We start from the raw sequence: 20,061 nt of genomic DNA, 5'->3' as shown, positions 1-20,061 counted from the left end.
CAGTACTGCAATGGGAGTGTACTGTATGTGTACCCCAGAGCTAGTGAGCAGTATTTGTCATATATGCATTGCTGTGTGATGTGTAACTGTAGGTAACAGTCCCTTGCTAGGCTGCACATTTATACACAGTACTGCAATGGGAGTGTATGTGTACCCCAGAGCTAGTGAGCAGTATTTGTCATATATGCATTGCTGTGTGATGTTTAACTGTAGGTAACAGTCCCTTGCTAGGCTGCACATCTATATACAGTACTGCAATGGGAGTGTATGTGTACCCCAGAGCTAGTGAGCAGTATTTGTCATATATGCATTGCTGTGTGATGTGTAACTGTAGGTAACAGCCCCTTGCTAGGCTGCACATTTATATACAATTCTGCAATGGGAGTGTATGTGTACCCCAGAGCTAGTGAGCAGTATTTGTCATATATGCATTGCTGTGTGATGTGTAACTGTAGGTAACAGCCCCTTGCTAGGCTGCACATTTATATACAATTCTGCAATGGGAGTGTATGTGTACCCCAGAGCTAGTGAGCAGTATTTGTCATATATGCATTGCTGTGTGATGTTTAACTGTAGGTAACAGTCCCTTGCTAGGCTGCACATCTATATACAGTACTGCAATGGGAGTGTATGTGTACCCCAGAGCTAGTGAGCAGGGCTGCATGGAAATATGGAAGCATATTATCTTTTAAAAGCATTCTGTGTTATTGTTAATAAAGATAAACTGTGTCTATGCTGTGTTTTTTTCTAAGTTAGTAATTTCATGGTTTCTAGGAGGAATTAGCTAAAAACAGGCTTCCTGAATCATTTTTATTAAAGGGACATGAAAACCATCATTTTACTTTCATGGTTCAGATAGAGCACACAGTTTTAAACAACTTCTTAATTTACTTTTATTATCTAATTTGCTTAGTTCTCTTGGTATCCTTTGCTGAAAAAGATAGGTAAGCTTAGGATCTGGGAGCTAGCTACTTTATTGGTGGCTGCACATATATATCTATTGTCATTGGCTTAACAATGTGTTCAGCTAGCTCCTGGTAGTACATTGCTGCTCCTTCAATAAAGGATACCAAGAAAATGAAGCAACATTGATAATAAAAGTACATTGGAAAGATGTTAAAACTGTCTGCTCTATCTGAATCTTAAAAGAAAAAAATGGGTTTCATGCCCCTTTAAGTTATTAAACGTACATGCATTGTGGAGCTTTTAATTGCATTTCCATTCTTGCAGTATTATTAAAGGGACATGAAACACAAAATGTGTCTTTCATGATTCAGACAGAACATACCATTTTAAACAACTTTACAATTTACTTCTATTTTCTAATTTGCATTATTCCTTTGAAATGATTTGTTGAAAAGCATATCTAGATAGGCTCAGGAGCTTGGAGCTAGCTGCTGATAGGTGGATGAACTTGTATGCCCATTTTAATTGGCTTACAAATGTGTTCAGCTTTCTCCCAGGAGTGCATTGCTGCTTCTTATATAAAAGATACCAAGCAAATAAAGCAAAATTGATTAGAGAAGTAAATTGGAAAGTTGTTTAAAAATTTATAATCTATCTGAATCATGAAAGAAAATGTTTGGGTTTCATGTCCCTTTAATCTGTAACTTTAAGGGACATGAAACCCAATGTTTTTTTTCATGTTTCAGATAGAGCAAACAGTTTTAAAAAATGATTCCAGTTGATTCACAGTTTTTTTTTAATCAAATTTGCTTCATTTTCTTGGTATCTTTTCTTGAAGGGGCAGCATTTCTCTACTGGGAGCTAGATAAACACATTAGGTGAGACAATGACAAGAAGCATATATACAGCCACCAATCAGCCGCTATCTCCCAGTAGTGCATTGCTGCGCCTGAACAAGCACGTAAGCATACGAGCCCAGCTGCTTTATAGATCACCTTCATGAGAGCTGAATTGCAACAGTGCAACTCTTGGTAGGCCCCCTACCCATTTGTCTGGTAAAAATGAATATTATAGCTATGTTTATAGGGCTGCAGAATATGTTGACGCTCTACAAATAATAATAATAAAGGATACCAAGAAAGCAAAGCAAATTTGACAATATAAGTAAATTGTAAAGCTGTTTAAAATTGTAAACTCTATCTGAATTGTGAGAAAAAAAAATGGGTTTCATGTCCCTTTCAGTGTATTAAGATTAAACTAAAGGACTCTTGTTTACTATATGTAAATTATATATACAGTAATTTAAATAGGAAAGCAACATGGCTTTAGGTGTACATGAGGGCTGCACACACTCCATGCAGCATGAGAAATAATAGGTAATGTGTGATCGCTCTAACTGTAGCTTACTTAGTTTAGAATAAATTTGAGATGTTTTCTTATTTAGTTGTTAATCTGGTGTGTACACACCTACAATTCTACCAGCCTACATGGTCACCATATTTTTAAAGAGGCAATGAATGTGCTAAAAAAAAACATTTAAAAAAAATCAGTGGTTTAAAATCATTGCAGAAAAAACTGCTCAAAAGCTTTCCTTTAACCCCTGGAAAAAATCCCCATGGCTGGCACATTCCACCAGCCCACATTTTTTAAGGAATGTAAACACTATGGCCTAGATTTGGAGTTCGGCGGTAGCCGTCAAAACCAGCGTTAGAGGCTCCTAACGCTGGTTTTGGCCGCCCGCTGGTATTTGGAGTCAGTGATTAAAGGGTCTAACGCTCACTTTTCAGCCGCGACTTTTCCATACCGCAGATCCCCTTACGTCAATTGCGTATCCTATCTTTTCAATGGGATCTTTCTAACGCCGGTATTTACAGTCGTTTCTGAAGTGAGCGTTAGAGCTCTAACGACAAAATTCCAGCCGCCTGAAAATAGCAGGAGTTAAGAGCTTTCTGGCTAACGCCGGTTCATAAAGCTCTTAACTACTGTACCCTAAAGTACACTAACACCCATAAACTACCTATGTACCCCTAAACCGAGCTCCCCCCACATCGCCGCCACTCGATTAACATTTTTAACCCCTAATCTGCCGACCGCCACCTACGTTATACTTACGTACCCCTAATCTGCTGCCCCTAACCCCGCCGACCCCTGTATTACATTTATTAACCCCTAACCTGCCCCCCACAACGTCGCCGCCAGCTACTTAAAATAATTAACCCCTAATCTTTCGACCGCAAAGCGCCGCCACCTACGTTATCCCTATGTACCCCTAATCTGCTACCCCAAACACCGCCGACCCCTATATTATATTTATTAACCCCTAATCTGCCCCCCTCAACGTCGCCGACACCTGCCTACACTTATTAACCCCTAATCTGCCGAGCGGACCTGAGCGCTACTATAATAAAGTTATTAACCCCTAACCCGCCTCACTAACCCTATCATAAATAGTATTAACCCCTAATCTGCCCTCCCTAACATCGCCGACACCTACCTTCAATTATTAACCCCTAATCTGACGACCGGAGCTCACCGCTATTCTAATAAATTGATTAACCCCTAAAGCTAAGTCTAACCCTAACACTAACACCCCCCTAACTTAAATATAATTTACATCTAACGAAATTAATTAACTCTTATTAAATAAATGATTCCTATTTAAAGCTAAATACTTACCTGTAAAATAAATCCTAATATAGCTACAATATAAATTATAATTATATTATAGCTATTTTAGGATTAATATTTATTTTACAGGCAACTTGGTATTTATTTTAACTAGGTACAATAGCTATTAAATAGTTAAGAACTATTTAATAGCTACCTAGTTAAAATAATAACAAATTTACCTGTAAAATAAATCCTAACCTAAGATATAATTAAACCTAACACTACCCTATCAATAAAATAATTAAATAAACTACCTACAATTACCTACAATTAACCTAACACTACACTATCAATAAATTAATTAAACACAATTGCTAAAAAAAAATACAATGAAATAAACTAGCTAAAGTACAAAAAATAAAAAAGAACTAAGTTACAAAAAATAAAAAAATATTTACAAACATAAGAAAAATATTACAACAATTTTAAACTAATTACACCTACTCTAAGCCCCCTAATAAAATAACAAAGCCCCCCAAAATAAAAAATTCCCTACCCTATTCTAAATTAAAAAAGTTACAAGCTCTTTTACCTTACCAGCCCTGAACAGGGCCCTTTGCGGGGCATGCCCCAAGAATTTCAGCTCTTTTGCCTGTAAAAGAATAAATACAATACCCCGGATCGGTGAATCGGAATTAAGGTAGGAATTTTCTGATTGGCTGATGGAATCAGCCAATCAGAATCAAGTTCAATCCGATTGGCCGATCCAATCAGCCAATCAGATTGAGCTCGCATTCTATTGGCTGATCGGAACAGCCAATAGAATGCGAGCTCAATCTGATTGGCTGATTGGATCAGCCAATCGGATTGAACTTGATTCTGATTGGCTGATTCCATCAGCCAATCAGAAAATTCCTACCTTAATTCCGATTGGCTGATAGAATCCTATCAGCCAATCGGAATTTGAGGGACGCCATCTTGGATGACGTCCCTTAAAGGAACCGTCATTAGTCGGGAGACAACGGAAGAAGAGGATGGATCCGCGTCGCCTGCTTCAAGATGGACCCGCTCCGCACCGGATGGAAGAAGATCGAAGATGCCGCTTGGAGAAGATGTTTGCCGGTCCGGATGTCCTCTTCTTGCCGGATAGGAGGAAGACTTTGGAGCCTCTTCTGGACCTCTTCAGCACCGGATGATGGATCGCCAACCCCCGCTTGGGTTGGATGAAGATGTTGGAGCCAGGACGGATCGGTGAACCTGGTATGGTGAAGACAAGGTAGGAAGATCTTCAGGGGCTTAGTGTTAGGTTTATTTAAGGGGGGTTTGGGTTAGATTAGGGGTATGTGGGTGGTGGGTTGTAATGTTGGGGAGGGGGTATTGTATTTATTCTTTTACAGGCAAAAGAGCTGAAATTCTTGGGGCATGCCCCGCAAAGGGCCCTGTTCAGGGCTGGTAAGGTAAAAGAGCTTGTAACTTTTTTAATCTAGAATAGGGTAGGGAATTTTTTATTTTGGGGGGCTTTGTTATTTTATTAGGGGGCTTAGAGTAGGTGTAATTAGTTTAAAATTGTTGTAATATTTTTCTTATGTTTGTAAATATTTTTTTATTTTTTGTAACTTAGTTCTTTTTTATTTTTTGTACTTTAGCTAGTTTATTTAATTGTATTTATTTGTAGCAATTGTGTTTAATTAATTTATTGATAGTGTAGTGTTAGGTTAATTGTAGGTAATTGTAGGTAGTTTATTTAATTATTTTATTGATAGGGTAGTGTTAGGTTTAATTATATCTTAGGTTAGGATTTATTTTACAGGTAAATTTGTTATTATTTTAACTAGGTAGCTATTAAATAGTTCTTACCTATTTAATAGCTATTGTACCTAGTTAAAATAATTACAAAGTTGCCTGTAAAATAAATATTAATCCTAAAATAGCTACAATGTAATTATAATTTATATTGTAGCTATATTAGGATTTATTTTACAGGTAAGTATTTAGCTTTAAATAGGAATCATTTATTTAATAAGAGTTAATTAATTTCGTTAGATGTAAATTATATTTAAGTTATGGGGGTGTTAGTGTTAGGGTTAGACTTAGCGTTAGGGGTTAATACATTTATTAGAATAGCGGTGAGCTCTGCTCGGAAGATTAGGGGTTAATAATTGAAGGTAGGTGTCGGCGATGTTAGGGAGGGCAGATTAGGGGTTAATACTATTTATGATAGGGTTAGTGAGGCGGATTAGGGGTTAATAACTTTATTATAGTAGCGCTCAGGTCCGCTCGGCAGATTAGGGGTTAATAAGTGTAGGCAGGTGTCGGCGACGTTGAGGGGGGCAGATTAGGGGTTAATAAATATAATCTAGGGGTCGGCGATGTTAGGGCAGCAGATTAGGGGTACATAGGGATAACGTAGGTTGCGGCGGTTTACGGAGCGGCAGATTAGGGGTTAAAAAAAATATGCAGGTGTCAGCGATAGCGGGGGCGGCAGATTAGGGGTTAATAAGTGTAAGGCTAGGGGTGTTTAGACTCGGGGTACATGTTAGAGTGTTAGGTGCAGACGTAGGAAGTGTTTCCCCATAGGAAACAATGGGGCTGCGTTAGGAGCTGAACGCTGCTTTTTTGCAGGTGTTAGGTTTTTTTTCAGCTCAAACAGTCCCATTGTTTCCTATGGGGGAATCGTGCACGAGCACGTTTTTGAGGCTGGCCGCGTCCGTAAGCACCGCTGGTATCGAGAGTTGCATTTGCGGTAAAAATGCTCTACGCTCCTTTTTTGGAGCCTAACGCAGCATTTGTTTGAACTCTCGATACCAGAGTTAATTTTATGGTGCGGCCAGAAAAAAGCCCGCGGAGCGTTAACAGCCCTTTTACCGCCAAACTCCAAATCTAGGCCTCTGAGAATACAACATTTTAAATAAAGTCTAGTAAAACACCTTTGCAATAAACTTTCATTATTTTGCACCATTTTCTGCAATTACACTTTGAAAACAAAGTTGTTTTTTTTCTAATTCCAAGAATTGGAAGTGATCATGCACTATCTAATCCCAGTTGGCTTCAGTAAAGATTATTCCTGGTGGGTCCTGCTGGCTATGGGTCCTGTGGTGGGTCCTGCTGGCTGTGGCGTGCTGTGGGTCCTGTGGCTGTGAGCTGATTTGTTGGTGCAATGGGCCACTTGACTGGATTTGCCCCCCAGGCCTAAGGCTGCCAGCCCTCCCCTGGCTAGAAGAGCTTTATGGTTTAAGACTTGGAATGCTGATATGTCTTTTAAGTCTACTCTGCTTTCCCTTTCTTTCCAGGGTAATAATCGCTTTCGTTACTTTCGTCACAACAAGGAACAAAAACCTGATCCTTCATCCTCAGGAGCGGTATCAGTTTGGAAACCATCTCCAGTCTGGGATAAATCCAAGCCTTTTAGAAAATCAAAGCCAGCTCCTAAGTCCACATGAAGGTGCAGCCCTCATTCCAGCTCAGCTGGTAGGGGGCAGATTACGTTTTTTCTAAGAAATTTGGATCAATTCCGTTCACAATCTTTGGATTCAGAACATTGTTTCAGAACCCAGCGTAGGCTCAAGCATTTCTGAAATGTGTTTCAGATCTAGAGTTGACTGGAGTAATTTTGCCAGTTCCAGTTCTGGAACAGGGATTGGGGTTTTATTCAAATCTCTTCATTGTACCAAAGAAGGAAAATTCCTTCAGACCAGTTCTGGATCTAAAAATTTTGAATCGTTATGTAAGGATACCAACATTCAAAATGGTAACTGTAAGGACTATCCTGACTTTTGTTCAACAAGGGCATTATATGTCTACTATAGATTTACAGGATGCATATCTGCATATTCCGATTCATCCAGATCACTATCAGTTTCTGAGATTCTCTTTCCTAGACAAGCATTACCAGTTTGTGGCTCTGCCGTTTGGCCTAGCTACAGCTCCAAGAATTTTTACGAAGGTTCTCGGTGCCCTTCTGTCTGTAATCAGAGAACAGGGTATTGTGGTATTCCTTATTTGGACGATATCTTGGTACTTGCTCAGTCTTCACATTTAGCAGAATCTCATTCGAATCGACTTGTGTTGTTTCTTCAACATCATGGTTGGAGGATCAATTTACCAAAAAGTTCATTGATTCCTCAGACTTAGGTAACCTTTTTAGGTTTTCAGATAGATTCAGTATCCATAACTCTATCTTTGATAGACATGAGACGTCTAAAGTTGATATCAGCTTGTCAAAACCTTTGCTCGTTTTCACATGTGGCCTCTTCAGCTCTGTATGCTGAACCAGTGGTGCAGGGATTACACAAAGATATCTCAATTAATATCTTTAAAACCGATTGTACGACACTCTCTGACGTGGTGGACAGATCACCATCGTTTAGTTCAGGGGGCTTCTTTTGTTCTTCCGACCTGGACTGTAATTTCAACAGATGCAAGTCCTACAGGTTGGGGAGCTGTGTGGGGGTCTCTGACAGCACAAGGGGTTTGGGAATCTCAGGAGGTGAGATTACCGATCAATGTTTTGGAACTCCGTGCAATTTTCAGAGCTCTTCAGTCTTGGCCTCTTCTAAAGAGAGAATCGTTCATTTGTCTTCAGACAGACAATGTCACAACTGTGGCATACATCAATCATCAAGGAGGGACTCACAGTCCTCTGGCTATGAAAGAAGTATCTCGAATTCTGGTATGGGCGGAATCCAGCTCCTGTCTAGTTTCTGCGGTTCATATCCCAGGTATAGACAATTGGGAAGCGGATTTTCTCAGTCGCCACACGTTTCATCCGGGCGAATGGTCTCTTCTCCCAGAGGTATTTCTTCAGATTGTTCAAATATGGGGTCTTCCAGAAATAGATCTGATGGCTTCTCATCTTCCCAGGTATCTGTCCAGATCCAGGGATCCTCAAGCAGAAGCAGTGGATGCGTTGTCACTTCCTTGGAAGTATCATCCTGCCTATATCTTTCCGCCTCTAGTTCTTCTTCCAAGAGTAATCTCCAAGATTCTGAAGGAATGCTCATTTGTTCTGCTGGTGGCTCCAGCATGGCCTCACAGGTTTTTGGTATGCGGATCCTGTCCGGATGGCCTCTTGCCAACCGTGCACTCTTCCTTTAAGACCAGACCTTCTGTCACAAGGTCCTTTTTTTCATCAGGATCTCAAATCCTTAAATTTAAAGGTATGGAGATTGAACGCTTGATTCTTAGTCAAAGAGGTTTCTCTGACTCTGTGATTATTACTATGTTACAGGCTCGTAAATCCGTATCTAGGGAGATATATTATAGAGTCTGGAAGACTTATATTTCTTGGTGTCTTTCTCATCATTTTTCCTGGCATTCTTTTAGAATTCCGAGAATTTTACAGTTTTCTTCAGGATGGTTTGGATAAAGGTTTGTCTGCAAGTTTCTTGAAAAGTCAAATCTCTGCTCTTTCTGTTCTTTTTCACAGAAAGATTGTTAATCTTCCTGATATTCATTGTTTTGTACAAGCTTTGGTTCGTATAAAACCTGTCATTAAGTCAATTTCTCCTCCTTGGAGTTTGAATTTGGTTCTGGGGGCTCTTCAAGCTCCTCCGTTTGAACCTATGCATTCTTTGGTCATTAAATTACTTTCTTGAAAAGTTTTGTTCCTTTTGGCCATCTCTTCTGCCAGAAGAGTTTCTGAATTATCTGCTCTTTCTTGTGAGTCTCCTTTTCTGATTTTTCATCAGGATAAGGCGGTGTTGCGAACTTCTTTTACATTTTTACCTAAGGTTGTGAATTCTAACAACATTAGTAGAGAAATTGTGGTTCCTTCATTATGTCCTAATCCTAAGAATTCTAAGGAGAAATCATTGCTTTCTTTGGATGTAGTTAGAGCTTTGAAATATTATGTTGAAGCTACTAAGAATTTTCAAAAGACTTCTAGTCTATTTGTTATCTTTTCCGGTTCTAGGAAAGGTCAGAAGGCTTCTGCCATTTCTTTGGCATCTTGGTTGAAATCTTTAATTCATCATGCTTATGTCGAGTCGGGTAAAACTCCGCCTCAAAGGATTACAGCTCATTCTACTAGGTCAGTTTCTACTTCCTGGGCGTTTAGGAATGAAGCTTCGGCTGTTCAGATTTGCAAAGCAGCAACTTGGTCTTCTTTGCATACTTTTACTAAATTCTACTATTTTGATGTGTTTTCTTCTTCTGAAGCAGTTTTTGGTAGAAAAATACTTCAGGCAGCTGTTTCAGTTTGATTCTTCTGCTTATATTTTTAGTTTTTTTCATTATAAGTTTTAAACTTTGTTTGGGTGTGGATTATTTTCAGCGGAATTGGCTGTCTTTATTTTATCCCTCCCTCTCTAGTGACTCTTGCGTGGAAGATCCACATCTTGGGTAGTCATTATCCCATACGTCACTAGCTCATGGACTCTTGCTAATTACATGAAAGAAAACATAATTTATGTAAGAACTTACCTGATAAATTCATTTCTTTCATATTAGTAAGAGTCCATGAGGCCCACCCTTTTTTGTGGTGGTTATGATTTTTTTGTATAAAGCACAATTATTCCAATTCCTTATATTTATGCTTCACACTTTTTTCTTATCACTCCACTTCTTGGCTATTCGTTAAACTGATTTGTGGGTGTGGTGAGGGGTGTATTTATAGGCATTTTGAGGTTTGGGAAACTTTGCCCCTCCTGGTAGGAATGTATATCCCATACGTCACTAGCTCATGGACTCTTGCTAATATGAAAGAAATGAATTTATCAGGTAAGTTCTTACATAAATTATGTTTTAAGGGCTGGTAAGGTAAAAGAGCTTTACAATTTTTATTTTAGAATAGGGTAGGGCATTTTTTTATTTTGGGGGGCTTTGATCGGAACAGCCAATAGAATGCAAGCTCAATCTGATTGGCTGATTGGATCAGCCAATCGGATTGAACTTCAATCTGATTGGCTGATTCAATCAGCCAATCAGATTTTTCCTACCTTAATTCCGATTGGCTGATAGAATCCTATCAGCCAATCGGAATTGAAGGGACGCCATCTTGGATGACGTCCCTTAAAGGAACCTTCATTTGTTGTTAGTCATCGGGAAGAAGAGGATGGCTCCGCGTCGGCTCGTCTGAAGATGGCTCCGCTCCGCTCCGGATGGATGAAGATTGAAGACGCCGCCTGGATGAAGAATTCTATCAGATGGAAGACCTCTTCAGCGCCACCTGGATGATGACTTCATCGGATGGAAGACTTCTTCAGCGCCCCTTGGATGATGACTTCTGCCGCTCCGGATCTCCTCTTCGGTTCCATCGGTGGTCGGCTGGCTGAAGACGGCTCAAGGTAGGATGATTTTCCGGGGGGTAGTGTTAGGTTTTTTTAAGGGGGGTTTGGGTTAGATTAGGGGTATGTGGGTGGTGGGTTTTAATGTTGGGGGGGGTTTGTATTTTTATTTTACAGGCAAAAGAGCTGTTTTCTTTGGGGCATGCCCCGCAAAAGGCCCTTTTAAGGGCTGGTAAGGTAATAGAGCTGGTAACTTTTTAATGTAGAATAGGGTAGGGAATTTTTTTATTTTGGGGGGCTTTGTTATTTTATTAGGGGGCTTAGATTAGGTGTAAGTAGCTTAAAATTGTTGTAATATTTTTAAAATGTTTGTAACTTATTTTTTTTATTTTTTGTAACTTAGCTTTTTTTATTTTTTGTACTTTAGTTAGTTTATTTAATTTAATTGAATTTAATTGTAGTTATTTGTAGCTAATTTATTTAATTAATTTAATGATAGTGTAGTGTTAGGTTTAATTGTAACTTAGGTTAGGATTTATTTTACAGGTAATTTTGTATTTCTTTTAGCTAGGTAGTTATTAAATAGTTAATAACTATTTAATAACTATTCTAACTAGCTAAAATAAATACAAAGTTACCTGTAAAATAAATATAAATCCTAAAATAGCTACAATGTAATTATTAATTATATTGTAGCTATCTTAGGGTTTATTTTACAGGTAAGTATTTAGTTTTAAATAGGAATAATTTATTAAAGTATAGTGTAGTGTTAGGTGTAATTGTAACTTAGGTTAGTTTTTATTTTACAGGTAAATTGCTCTTTATTTTAACTAGGTAGCTATTAAATAGTTAATAACTATTTAATAGCTATTGTACCTAGTTAAAATAAATTGAAAGTTGCCTGTAAAATAAAAATAAATCCTAAGATAGCTACAATAAAATTATTATTTATATTGTAGCTATATTAGGGTTTATTTTAAAGGTAAGTATTTATTTTTAAATAGGATTCATTTAGTTAATAAGAGAAATATTATTTAGATTTATTTAATTAATATTTAAGTTAGGGGGGTGTTAGGGTTAGTGTTAGACTTAGGTTTAGGGGTTAATAATTTTATTACAGTGGCGGCGGTGTAGGGGGGCAGGATAGGGGTTAATAGGTATAATGTAGGTGGCGGCGGGGTCCGGGAGCGGCGGTTTAGGGGATAATACATATATTATAGTTGCGGCAGGGACCGGGAGCGGCGGTTTAGGGGTTAACATATTTATTATAGCTTGCAGTGGGCTCCGGGAGCGGCGGTTTAGGGGGGTAAACACTTTATTTAGTTGCGGCGGTGTAGGGGGGACAGATTAGGGGTGTTTAGACTCGGGGTACATGTTAGGGTGTTAGGTGTAGACAGCTCCCATAGGAATCAATGGAATGTCTGGCAGCAGCGAACATGAACTTTCGCTATGGTCAGACTCCCATTGATTCCTATGGGATCCACCACCTCCAGGGCGGCCGTTTGAAAACCAGGTACGCTGGGCCGGAAAAGTGCCGAGCGTACCTGCTAGTTTTTTGATAACTAGCAAAAGTAGTCAGATTGTGCCGCACTTGTGTGCGGAACATCTGTAGTGACGTAAGAATCGATCTGTGTTGGACTGAGTCCGGCGGATCGAAGCTTACGTCACAAAATTCTACTTTTGCCGGTATCTAGGGCTTGATAACTAAGGCGAATCAGCCTCGCCACAAATACGCTGTGGAATTCCAGCGTATTTGAGGTTGACGGCTTGATAACTAGGGGCCTATGTATAAATTGATTGGATTCACTTCTAGTAACAGACATTCAGCTAGATTATGAGTTTTCAGCACTATAGGGAAATTAACGACCGCCACAAAAGCGGCGTTATCTCACTCCCGATAGCGCTGCCATTACAAGTTTGGAAAAAACAGGCTTGTACGGGCGATATGGTGGCGTTGAGCTCAATACCGCACCCAAATACAAGCGCTGCTTTGACGTGCTTGTGCACGATTTCCCCATAGACATCAATGGGGAGAGCCGGCAAAAAAAAACACCTAACACCTGCAATCACGGAAACAAAAGCTCCGTAACGCAGCCCCATTGATGTCTATGGGGAAAGAAAAAGTTATGTTTAAACCTAGCACCCTAACATAAAGGCCACGTCTAAACATCCCTAATCTGCTGCCCAGACATCGCCGCCACCTACATAATGTTATTAACACCTAATCTGTCACCCTTAACATTGCTGCCACCTAAATAAAACTATTAACCCCTAATCTGCTGCTCCCGATATCGCCGCCACCTACATACAGTTATTAACCCCTAATCTGCTACCCCTAACATCGCCGCCACCTAAATACTTATTAACCCCTAATCTGCTGCCCTTAACATCGCTGCCACCTACATTAGTTATTAACCCCTAATCGGCCGCCCCAATGTCGTTGCCATTATACTAAAGTTATTAACCCCTTAACCTCTGGTGTCTTACATAGCTAACACTAAATAAATATATTAACACCTAACCCTAACGTAACCCTAACCCTAAGCATAACGCTAACCCTAACGTAACCCTAAGCCTAACACCCCCTAACTTAAATATAATTAAAATAAATCTAAATAGTCAGGATTCACTACCTAGCCCATCCCCCTTTTCCTTCAAAAGGATCTGCACACCTGCAAACAGGTGCTTAGTAATTTGTTAGTGAAGCATTTCTTAGCTCTACACTGAGCCAAGCAGCTTGCAGTATTTGCGATTCCTGATTCTACGGATTACAGATTCATTCCCTATCCTTTGCTTTTTGGATATCAAACATATCTGAGATTGAAGATTTCCTCTACGGATAAATTAAGGACTTACCATCACAAGTTTGTGCATTGCTTGTAAATATTTACTACGGAGCGACAATCAGAACATTTGTGAATTAATTCTCAAGTAGCAGCTCTTCAGTTCTGTGACTTTCCCTGTTGTGTAAACCGCAGCTCCATATCCAGCTCCTCCCTCTAAACCAGAGTGAGTATTCAGTTTGCGGTTCAGCAGTCTATAGCCAGATCGCTGCAGCACCTCAGTTTGATCACAGTTACTACTTCTCCCATCGAATAGGACAGGTAACGGATCCCTGCAAAGTGACTAGATCACTTAGAATACAGACAGTCCTATCAGCTGATACCACAAACCTCCTCAGAGATACGGTAGGAAGTATCTTACTTTCCTGTTATTTCCTGTATTTATTTTAACTAGGAAGCTAGTAAATAGTTAATAACTATTTACTAACTAGTCTACTTAGTTAAAATAAATACAAACAGCTGGGAAATAAAAATAAAACCTAAGATAGCTACAATATAACTATTAGTTATATTGTAGCTAGTTTAGGGGTTTTTTTACAGGTAAGTTTGTATAAAGTTTTAAATAGGAATTATTTAGTTAATAATTGTAAGGTTTATTTAAATTTATTTTAATTATATTTAAGTTAGGGGGTGTTAGGCTTAGGGTTACGTTAGGGTTAGGGGTTAATATATTTATGTAGAGTTAGTGATGTGGGAGGTCAGAGGTTTAGGGGTTAATAATTTATTTTAGTGTATTTCATTGTGGGGGGCTTGCGGTTTAGTGGTTAATAGGTTTATTATAATGGAGGTGTGGGCGGATGGCAGATTAGGGGTTAATAATCTTTAAATAGTGTTTGCCATGCGGGAGGGCGGTGGTTTAGGGGTTAATAGGTTTATTATAGTGGCGACGATGTCGGGGACCGGCGGAAAAGGGGTTAATAATTTTTTTAGTGGCGGCGATGTCCGGAGTGGCAGATTAGGGGTTAATAAATTTATTATAGTGTTTGCGATGCAGGAGGGTCTCGGTTTAGGGGTTAATGAGTAGTTTATGAGTGTACTTTTTAACATTTTAGTTGAGTTTTATGCTACAGCTTTGTAACGTAAAGCTCATAACTACTGACTTTAGATGGCGTTATGGATCTTATGGTTATAGAGTGTACCGCTCACTTTTTGGCCTCCCAGGCAAACTCGTAATACCGGCGCTATGGAAGTCCCATTGAAAAAGGACTTTTTGAAAAGTGCGGTACTGACGTTGCGTGACGGCAAAAAAGGTGTGCGGTACACCTATACCTACAAGACTTGTAATAGCGGTGTTAGGGGAAAAGCAGCGTTATGAAGCATAATAATGCTTTTTCACTCATAACGCAAAACTCGTAATCTAGCTGATTATTATTTTTGCTTAGTATTTGGTTAAATTAAAATGCTAATACAATTTTGACCAACAAGAGAAAAAAAAATATGAATATTAATTTCTTTCATGTAATTAGCAAGAGTCCATGAGCTAGTGACGTATGGGATATACATTCCTACCAGGAGGGGCAAAGTTTCCCAAACCTCAAAATGCCTATAAATACACCCCTCACCACACCCACAAATCAGTTTTACAAACTTTGCCTCCTATGGAGGTGGTGAAGTAAGTTTGTGCTAGATTCTACGTTGATATGCGCTCCGCAGCAGGTTGGAGCCCAGTTTTCCTCTCAGCGTGCAGTGAATGTCAGAGGGATGTGAGGAGAGTATTGCCTGTTTGAATTCAATGATCTCCTTCTACGGGGTCTATTTCATAGGTTCTCTGTTATCGGTCGTAGAGATTCATCTCTTACCTCCCTTTTCAGATTGACGATATACTCTTATATATACCATTTCCTCTACTGATTCTCGTTTCAGTACTGGTTTGGCTTTCTACAAACATGTAGATGAGTGTCCTGGGGTAAGTAAGTCTTATTTTCTGTGACACTCTAAGCTATGGTTGGGCACTTTTTATATAAAGTTCTAAATATATGTATTCAAACATTTATTTGCCTTGACTCAGGATGTTCAACATTCCTTATTTTCAGACAGTCAGTTTCATATTTGGGATAATGCATTTGAATCAATCTTTTTTCTTACCTTAAAAATGACTTTTTTTTCCCTGTGGGCTGTTAGGCTCGCGGGGGCTGAAAATGCTTCATTTTATTGCGTCATTCTTGGCGCAGACTTTTTTGGCGCAAAAAATCTTTTCTGTTTCCGGCGTCATACGTGTCGCCGGAAGTTGCGTCATTTTTTGACGTTCTTTTGCGCCAAAAATGTCGGCGTTCCGGACGTGGCGTCATTTTTGGCGCCAAAAGCATTTAGGCGCCAAATAATGTGGGCGTCTTATTTGGCGCTAAAAAAATATGGGCGTCGCTTTTGTCTCCACATTATTTAAGTCTCATTTTTCATTGCTTCTGGTTGCTAGAAGCTTGTTCCTTGGCATTTTTTCCCATTCCTGAAACTGTCATTTAAGGAATTTGATCAATTTTGCTTTATATGTTGTTTTTTTCTCTTACATATTGCAAGATGTCTCACGTTGCATCTGAGTCAGAAGATAGTTCAGGAAAATCGCTGTCTGGTGCTGGAACTACCAAAGCTAAGTGTATCTGCTGTAAACTTTTGGTAGCTGTTCCTCCAGCTGTTGTTTGTATTAATTGTCATGACAAACTTGTTAATGCAGATAATATTTCCTTTAGTAATGTACCATTACCTGTTGCAGTTCCATCAACATCTAATGTTCAGAGTGTTCCTGATAACATAAGAGATTTTGTTTCTGAATCCATCAAGAAGGCTATGTCTGTTATTCCTCCTTCTAGTAAACATAAAAAATCTTTTAAAACTTCTCTTTATACAGATTAATTTTTAAATGAACATCATCATTCTGATTCTTATGACTCTTCTGGTTCAGAGGATTCTGTCTTCTAATGAGGGTAGGGGATAGAGCAGGGACAGATAGAGGGGTTTGTAGCACTCTTATTCCTTATAAAGTAATGCCATGTATCGAAACCATGGATAAAGTAATATTATAGGGTAATAAAAACAACAAAAGTTTAATTGGTTAATTTAAAAAACAAATACAGACCACACAGCCCACTACACACGAGACTGTGTAAAGATAGATAATATATAAAAGCAACTATTATGAGCTAAGCCTAAAACACGCACCAAAGCCCTGTGGTATATGCTCCCCTGTGTTCCTGGCCAATAACTGGATACGTTGGCTTCAGGTGACAGGAGCACAACCCCAAGGCAGAGAATTGGTGCGCAAGGCTGAATACTAAAAACAGATAGTATCCCTGAGTAACAAGGGATCTCGTGGGTTCAAAGACCCCAAACAAACGCGTTTCGGCCGTGGAGCCGGCCTTTCTCAATGTTTACTGCAAAAAGTTTTCAAGCCGAGTGACCGAGAGCGGCTTCTTTTTGAATCCTACCCATGTTCCCATTAGCCAATCCCAGCCCGGTACAGAGCACACCTCTGTTATTCGCCAATCAGATTTTCTGGATTTTTTGTGTGACGTAGGACCATCTCCTATTGGACGAACTATGTCACACTCCCAAAACCCTGTAAGTGTAGTCTGGTACTAATTGATTATACTAATACATTTGTAAGTAAAAAGATGAGGCGATCATAATCCTGATTACTTCTACCTTTCTACACTAATGTAGTATTATCTATAAGGGGCGTTATGTTGTATATGCGGTTAACGTGTCACTCCAATATACGGTTCATGATTGGTTAAACATGTAAACCGGTCATTGCTTCATTGGTGTACGAGTTAAACACTTTCTTGCATACACACCCCTTGTTTATGAGTGCACAGTTATGCCAGTGAGAGTGCGCATAGGACCCCATCGTGAATAGTGAGCTGTCAAAATTCATGATACGGGTCTCAGATCAACATTGTCAGATTCGATCCTTAAAGGTATAGTTTCTTGGGCTTGTGTCAATCTTCCTAAGTGTAAGAAGCAAGATCCCGCTTATACAGTGATAAGGTTCGGCAAGTTCAAGAAGACTTTTTCTGATACATATCAAAAGCATCAAGTCACAGTTTCCAACTATATACCGAAATATCTAAGTACTAGGTCCTCAAAACAGATAATAATGTGCGACTAGGTGAAACATGAAAAATGTCCTTAACTCCCATTGCTTGGTGCCAACAGGAGAATTAAGAATTCTTAGGATAGTATCGCAGTAACACGTCTGTCTTGTCTATAATCAAGTTATGACGTTTTTTTAAAATGTTGTCCACTACCACAGGTTACAGATGAATTATTCGATCATATTATTTACATGTTTTCACGCTAAGGTGATGATCTTTTGTGTGACTTTATAATACCTTTAGAAAGGAAATGAATGAGTGAGGTGTGGTGTATGTTAGAATTGCATTAATTCTCTATTCTGATTGTGTGGAATACTCAGGTATGCATAACTAAATTCCAAACATCATTGGACATATATAGTAGCTTTATAATGACATGTGTTATGCCCCACCAGATAGGGAATGGACACAACCCCTTCACTCATAAAGGCTAACCCAAATTATATATAAAGTCAACTGACCATGACATAGACATTACTATTCTTACAGGAGGCCGGATACTTATAGAGGGAGAACATGCTCTACAAAGGTAGACAATCAGGATATGCTAAAAATAAATAAAACATGGGTGGACATATAAAAGGAAATAACGATACATTCATGAATGTGCACCTATAGAATTAGTTTTTAGTGTGTATATTAATACTATATTGGAATACAGTATAGCACCTAATCACATTGTGCCTACTAATTCACTATAAAGAGCATCCATGTAACTTGGGTGTTCAAAAAATAATAACACTAATAAAAAGAGGGACTAATCAACTGAATTTTAGATCACACAGGTATAGCTGTATCAACATTTCGTAAGCCTGTGTCTTGAGATACTGAAAGATTATCCCTATTCTGGGTGCACATATTTCTAGGGTGTACTTATTAATCGTCATTAATATGTTAAATAATAGGAATGGTTTTATCAATTTTCTAGATATTTCACAGATTCCAGAATAATAGGTACCTTATCTTCAAATATATATTAACATATTACAAGTACACCCAGAAATTATTGTATTCGTTCATACCAAATGGCATTACAGTATTAAGTCTGAAAATCCATTTGGCTTCCTTTTTAAGAAGTGAGTCCTCGGTGTTCCCACCTCTAATTCCTACTTTAATGGTTTCGAGTGCCCAACATTTAAATCCTTGGGTTTTACCATTATGATGTTCTAAAAAGTGTTTAGCTACACTGGTAATCTTCTTACCATTTTCAACATCTCGAGCTGCCAACCTGATATTACTGAGGTGCTCAGTCATCCTAGTGCCTATGCTTCTAGTGGTCATCCCCACGTATAATTTATCACATTCACAAGATAGGCAATAAACCACATTCATGGTTTTACAATTAATATGACTGTTGATATACCACCTTTTACCAAATCTATCCATTACATATTTCTTCTTTTGCATGTGTACACATACGCTACAATGTCCACATGCTATTGATCCTTTATATAATGGTGCCTTTTTAGCGTTGCGATTAAAATGGCTAGTGGTAAGGCAGTCCCTAAGATTGTTAGCCCTTCTGTACGTGAAGAGAGGTTTATCAGGAATTATAGTGTGTAGTACCTCATCACTTTTAAGGATGTGCCAATGTTTGCTGATTATATTAGACACTGTTTGGCTCTGGCTCGTGTAGGTGGATATAAATCTGAGTGGGTTAGATGGTTTAGTCTCATTTGGTTGAAGAAGTTCACTTCAGTCTTTACCAAGTGCTCTATTATAGGCCTTTGCCAGTGCTTTCTTAGAATACCCCCTCTGTAATAATCTCGTTTTTAATTCCTTAGCCACTACCTTAAAGGAGTCTATATCTGAGCAATTACGTCACTTTCTCAGATACTCTCCATATGGTAAGCTCCGGATCGTATTGGGGTGGTGGAAACTGTCAGCCCTTAGAATATTGTTAGTTGATGTAGGTTTTCTATAGGTTTTAGTCATAAGATGACCATCAACATTATTAATAATAAGATCCAGAAATTCCACTTTTAAACTGTCACTATTCATAGTGAGGTATAGTCCTAGGGGTTTTTTATTTAGTACTGACACAAACTCTGACAGTAATTCACTAGGCCCCTCCCATACAAAGAAAATATCATCTATGTACCTGGACCAGTGGGAGATACAAGATGTGAATCTAGACATAGATTCATGAAACACTATGGTTTCCTCCCACCAGCCCAGGTACAGATTGGCATACGTGGGGGCACACGAAGTCCCCATTGCCGTCCCACAAGTCTGTAAATAAAATTTATCGTCAAAGACGAAATAGTTGTGTCTAAGGACAAACTCCAATAACTCAATCATAAATTCCTTGTTTTCATTAGATAGATCATTCTCTTTAGCTAGATAGTGAGATACAGCCCTGCATCCCCATGTGGTATCAATACTAGTGTA

General features: G+C 38.9%; 1 protein-coding gene across 1 annotated transcript in view; it reads left to right on the top strand.

Annotated features, from left to right (window-relative positions):
- Window positions 1-20,061, top strand: part of LOC128652775 (high affinity cGMP-specific 3',5'-cyclic phosphodiesterase 9A-like) — a 432,847-nt gene that overhangs the window by 23,473 nt on the left and 389,313 nt on the right. The gene's annotated exons all lie outside the window — the stretch shown is intronic.

The sequence above is a fragment of the Bombina bombina genome, chromosome 3 (genome assembly GCF_027579735.1).
Source record: "Bombina bombina isolate aBomBom1 chromosome 3, aBomBom1.pri, whole genome shotgun sequence".
Classification (NCBI taxonomy): domain Eukaryota; kingdom Metazoa; phylum Chordata; class Amphibia; order Anura; family Bombinatoridae; genus Bombina; species Bombina bombina.
Note: the sequence above shows the minus strand (reverse complement) of the source record. Positions and strands in the feature narration are given on the sequence as shown.